This window comes from Erinaceus europaeus, chromosome 9 (genome assembly GCF_950295315.1).
Source record: "Erinaceus europaeus chromosome 9, mEriEur2.1, whole genome shotgun sequence".
NCBI lineage: Eukaryota > Metazoa > Chordata > Mammalia > Eulipotyphla > Erinaceidae > Erinaceus > Erinaceus europaeus.
The window spans coordinates 111,488,684-111,494,717 of record NC_080170.1 but is presented as its reverse complement, the minus strand read 5'-3'; the positions used below and the strand labels follow the sequence as shown (position 1 = coordinate 111,494,717).

At 43.6% G+C, this 6,034-nt stretch overlaps 1 protein-coding gene across 1 annotated transcript in view; it reads right to left on the bottom strand.

Moving 5' to 3' along the window:
* The window catches only part of TBCCD1 (TBCC domain containing 1), a 42,200-nt gene extending 41,371 nt beyond the window's left edge, over positions 1 to 829 (bottom strand). Inside the window, exon 1 of the mRNA XM_016186723.2 lies at positions 811 to 829. The gene's annotated coding sequence lies outside the window, so the exon portion shown is untranslated. The remainder of the gene's footprint in view (positions 1 to 810) is intronic.
* Positions 830 to 6,034: the final 5,205 nt, after the last annotated feature.

Sequence of the window (6,034 nt, the reverse complement as noted above, 5' to 3'; positions counted from 1 at the left end):
AGTTCTTATTATTCACAGAACAAGATAGTTCATTTATTTGGGGAATCATGAAACTTGATCGGAATACTGCTGAGAAGGCACTTTGCATATATTCATCACCCTTATGATTGAAAAGGTTGTTTGAGGACCTAGAATTAACATTGATTCTAGAATCATGAACTTACAGCGAGCGGAGTTACCAATTACATTTGTCTGTTCCACTGTCATCTAGTTCAGATAGGACGTGAGCTGAGTAGATTTGACTTTTGAACTGCCTTCCTTGTTCTACGTTATGTAATCACATCACAGTCTGTTTCCCATTAGACTTACTGTGTCCGCTCGTGAATGTTTCAGTGCTGTTCAACGATTCTTTTGCAGTATGTGTGGATCTGCCTTCCAATCAAGTGTAGTGGCAACAGCAGTCCCACCTTTGGCTATTCAACAACCAAAGCTACTGTTTGCCTTTTCAGTATATTTTGCCCGTTTTTCAAAAGTGTGTCGAAAAAAAGAAAAGATGGGGGATGCGTTCATTTAGACCAGTTAGGAATAAAGTGAAAAGCAGTACAGCTTTTGACCTTAGATACTATTTGGACCAAAGTAGTCCAGTTGTGTCTCCTTGTGAAGGAAAAGAATAAAATTAAGACTTTTAATGCTGGAAAACCTTTCTCAGAAGTCAAATATAATATCTTAAGTGAGTTTAATGGACTTTGGAGACATTCAGTATGTATTGAGTTGCCCTAATTGAACATTTCTTAGACATAATCATTAGGGGGCTAGGCAGTAGTATACCTGGTTAAATGCAGAGACACAAGTTCAAGTCCCGGTCCCTACCTGTAGGGGGAAAGCTTCATGACCAGTACATCAGTGCTACAGATTTCTCTCTATCTTTCCCCATTCCCTCTTGATTTGACTCTACCTCTATCAAATAAATAAAGAAAATAAAGAAATTTTCATCACCATCCTCCTTATAGATCTTAGCCCAAGAGTACTTTTAGTCATTATTTGCCTTTGTTAATAGTTCTCTTTCCAAGTTTTTTGAAAATTAGTTACTTGCTGAGTGCTTATCAGCCTTACCTAGAAAGACCCCATAGAGATAATGCATGACCTTGCTACAAATAAAGAGTATAGCAAAAGTTAGAAACTTCTGAGGGGCTTCTGTTCGGGGTTTGTCAAAACGGCAGGCTTATTAGGTACCTAAAAACCACAATGAGGAAGCAGGAGAAAAAGGTCAGCCAGACATGTGGCAGGAGCCATTAATCCTTACACTTAATTCACCAGCAATCAGCTACATGTGCAGGTCCCTGAAGAACAGCATCACTTGTCGGGGAGAAGATCAGACAGGTATGACAACAGTGCAAACGAGGCGAAGAGAGCCAAAAGGGCTGAACTTGATCCCTTGCGAGTTTATGTGCTTTACATTATCCATATGCTAATTATTCATGTCCCACAATTCCTTTTGCTCATGGTCAGACAGTAGTCCCAACATAAAAGTGTAGTGACAAGGTGGTAATAGTATGGATTGGAAGAACATAAAAGCAGACTCCCAAGTTCTGGACTTTTTACACTATAGCGTAATTGCTTCCAGGGAAGTTAATGTCTAGAACAGGAAGTTTCCCAAGGTGGTAGGTGCGCTGCCAAATAGACTAGATCTGTCTGTGACTTGGAGAGGCGGTTCCTGACCAATAGAGGTCGTGCTGAGTTTATGTATTCCCAGCATGCCACGGTCTGTGTGCTAGAGATTTTTCACGTGAAAGACAATGAAAATTTGTTCTACTGAGAACGTCCTCGTGTGCTTCCTATGGGCTAGGTTTTATCCAAGTGCTTTATACTAATGAGCTTCTCTATATGGAAGAGGGACCATTATATATACAGATAAGGGAAATTATAGGGGCCTGGTGGTGGTTTGCCTGGTTGAGCACACATGTTCTAATGTGCAAGGACCCAGATTCAAGCCCCTGGTCCCCCACCTGTAGGAGGAAAGCTTCACAAGTGGTAAAGCAGTGCTGCAGGAGTATCTCTCTCTCCTTGATAGGAGATCTGCCCCTCCTCGATTTCTGGCTGTCTCTATCAAATAAAAAATAAATAACAAAAATTTAAAAAAATAAAATTAATTATGTCTCACAGTTTACAAGTAATTTACAGCACTTAAAGTAGTCTGCTCCAGAGAAGATGCTCTCAACTGCCATGAATCTGGAGAGTAGGGAAACATTGTGGAGGGATTCTTGTTATTGATGGTGGAAAAACAAACAATAGTGTCTTCATTCTTGCAAGGGAAAATGTTATTCCAATGAAGTACATAATGAAGTAGAAAGGATGCTGACCTGGGATCAATCTTAATCTCCATCACACTAAGCAAGAAGCCAGTTAGCTTCTAAGACTAAGTTTTCTTACTTTCATAAAGATAGAATAAAGGGAAGTAGTTTTAATTTGTAAGCATTTCTAAAACCTCTCTATATAGGCTGCTCTGGAGTAAACAAGAATAAATACTTGTATTCACTGTCGGTTAGGTTGCCAGATTCCTAGGTGAGTGTTAATGCTCAGAAATCAGGTTTTTTTTTTTTGGGGGGGGGGGAAGGGACCAGATAATGGAAACTTAGAAGCAATTTAAAATGTTGGGTTAAGTGGGGGTTTTCTTAGAAATAGGAATGGGAGGGGCCAGGCGGTAGCACACATGGTTAAGCACACTCATTATAGTGTGCAAGGACCCAGGTTCAAGCCCCTGGTCCCCACCTGCAGGGGGAAAGCTTCACGACTGGTGACAGTTCTGCAGGTATCTCTCTATCTCTCTCCCTTTCTATCACCCATCCCTCTCAATTTCTCTCTGTCTCTGTCCAGTAATTAATAAAATAAATTAAAAAAAAAAGAAATAGGAATGGGAAATTTTCACTTTAGGGCAGAGATAGATAGCATAATGATTATGCAAAGAGACTATCATGCCTGGGGCTCCAAATTCCTAGGTTCAATCCCCTTCTTCTTCTTCTTCTAGCGTTTGCCGTTCTTCCGTAGCCAGTCAACAGCGTCAGGTTGAGCCTGATGTAAATTTTCGAGACCTCCTTTGAATCTGGAGAGGTGGCAGTCGTTGACTATGTGGGTCATAGTCTGTCTGGAGCCGCAGGGGCAGTTCGGGTCGTCTCTGGCTCCCCAGCGATGGAACATAGCGGCGCACCGGCCATGGCCTGTTCGATAGCGATTGAGGAGAGCCCAATCATAACATGCTAGGTCAAAGCCGGGTTGACGCTTGCAGGGGTCTGTGATGAGGTGTTTGTTCTTTACCTCAGCTGACTGCCAACTCTGTTTCCAAGAGTCTGGAACAGAGAAGTTCAGTGTAGGCGTAGGGGACCAGATTGGATGACGTCAAGCGTTGGACAGGGTGGGCGAAGATATCCGCGTATATTGGCAGGTCCAGTCGAGCGTAGACGTGGGAAATGAACTTAGATGATGCCGCATCCCGACGAATATCTGGCGGGGCGATGTTGCTAAGAACTGGCAGCCATGGAACCGGGGTGGAACGGATGGTTCCAGAAATGATCCTCATGGAGGAATATAATTTGGAATCGACCAAGTGGAAATGGGGGCTACGGAACCATACTGGGGCACAGTATTCTGCAGTGGAATAGCATAATGCCAGAGATGATGATCATAGTGTGGAAGCGCTCGCACCCCATGAGGAGCTGGCCAGTCTTGCAATGATGTTATTCCTCGCGCCCACCTTTGCTGCAGTTTTTATGAGATGTTTGTAAAATGACAGAGTGCGATCGAGAGTAACGCCAAGAAAGACTGGCTGGGCTTCATGCCGGATTCTCGTATCGCCAAGCTGCACATTAAGCTCACGCGAGGCCGAGGCATGGTGTAGATGGAAAACAGATGATACCATTTTTGCAGTGCTAGGGATTAGTCGCCATTTTTTACAGTAATCAGATATCAGAGACATGTCTTTCGTGAGTGTTTCCTCAAGGATGTCGAACTTGGATGCCTGAGTTGCATAGCAGATGTCATCGGCGTAGATGAACTTCCTTGAGGAAGTTTCTGGGAGGTCATTGATGTAAATATTAAATAGCGCAGGAGCCAGAACAGAGCCCTGGGGGAGGCCACTTGAGACAAGTCTCCATCTGCTAGACTTGTCACCCAGATGCACCCGGAATCTTCTGTTTTGGAGAAGAAACGATATAGTGTTGGCCACCCATGGAGGCAGGCATCTTGAGATCTTGACTAGGAGACCACGATGCTAGACTGTGTCATAGGCTGCTGTGAGATCAACAAAGACAGCACCCCTCTTTAAATTCTTCTGGAATCCATTTTCAATGTAAGTTGAGAGGGCCAGGACTTGTTTGCAGGTAGATCTTCCTGGGCGGAAGCCAGCTTGGGCGGGTGATAGGAATTTCTCTGTAAGAGGAGAAATTTGTTACAGAAGCAGCCTCTCAAGGAATTTGTAACACACGGAGAGGAGAGAAATTGGTCTATAGCTGGTGGCCAGTGTTGGGTCTTTCTTTGGTTTCAAAACTGCTATTATCTTTGCACGATGCCAAATTTTGGGCATAGATTCGGGTTCCAAGATGTGGGACAGAAATGTAGTGAGCCACTTCTTTGCTGCGGGGCCCAAGTTAAAAATGAGTTCTGGGGTGATGTTATCATAGCCAGCAGCCATTCCTGGTTTAACCCTCTTCAAAGCATCTTCCAGTTCAGATAGTGTAAAGGGAGAGAGTTTTGGAGATGGACAAGATAGACGGAAGTGGGATGACCACTCATGGGAAATTTCTCTTTTCCAGACTGGGTCGATCTTAGCATGTCCAACTTGAGTTAGGTGACTGGCCACTGAGTTTGGAGATACGGGAGGATAGGAGACGGGAGAGGGTTGGCTATCGGCACCCAGACTATGAAGAAGCTTCCAGGCCTTCCTACTTGAGTGGGTGAAGTTCAGACTTTCCGTGAGTTGTTGCCAGCGGGCTTGGAGTGCTGCATCCAGGGAGGCAATGAGATGGTCAGCCACATCTGGGTCACCCGACTCATCATACTGCTTTAGTAGTTGCTCGCGTTCAGCATCAAGACAAGGCGTATAGTTAGCACGTCTCCCACGAGGAATACCTTGGGAAGCTGCTTTGAAGATGGCTTGGCGGAAGCGCCTGTAGGAATCAATCCCCTGTACCATCATAAACCAGAGTTGAGAAGTGCTGTGGTGGAAGGAAGGGAGGAAGGGAGAGGGAGAGGGAGGGGAGAAAAAATTTCTGGTTTTTAATTGGGGTGGGAGAGAAAAGTGAGAGATATACTAGTTGCCTTAGGGATAGCACATATCCCAAACAAAAAGACAAAGAAGGGTGCTGTGAAATGGAGAAGAAAAAGTTTGGCAGGTAACCACTTTATTAAGAATTCTCATCTTTCAGTCACTGGATTTGTGCTCGTACTCATGATCAGGATTAAATATAGGTCAGCACAGCTTCTATAGGGATTTACTTGTCAAATTACCCAGACCTTTCTCTTTCCAGAGAGAGAGAGAGAGAGAGAGAGAGAGAGGATGAAAAGAAAAGTACTTATGAGCAGTATAGCTGTTCTCAGTGCCACCATCCTGGGAAAAACGTTATTGGAGGGCATGCTGGCCACAGAGCTGAGCCCCTGAAAACCCTATGTGGCTGTACTGGCAGATTCAACAGCACATTTGAAACATGGCTGACTGATGTGAACTGAGAGATTCCAGTGCACACTGGAGATATATCTATCTATCCATCTACTTTAGATAGATAGATAGATAGATAGATATGGAGAGAGAGAGACATACATATGTTTAGACATTTATCATACATTCGAATCAGAGTAACTTGGGCATACCTGCTAAAATATTTTTAATTATAAATAAAACACTTCTAAAATTTACTTAAAGGTTTTTTTTTTTAGAAAAAAGTTTAAAAACGGCTACTAGAAAATTCAAATATATAATCTCACATTTGTCTCTAGTAGCTCTGCTGCAGGATCTCTCCTCCACACCGAGAAGCTGACTGACACTGGGCACCAGGGGCTCATACTCATTTCTACTCAGCAGTCTCTTACTCAACTCACTCCAATA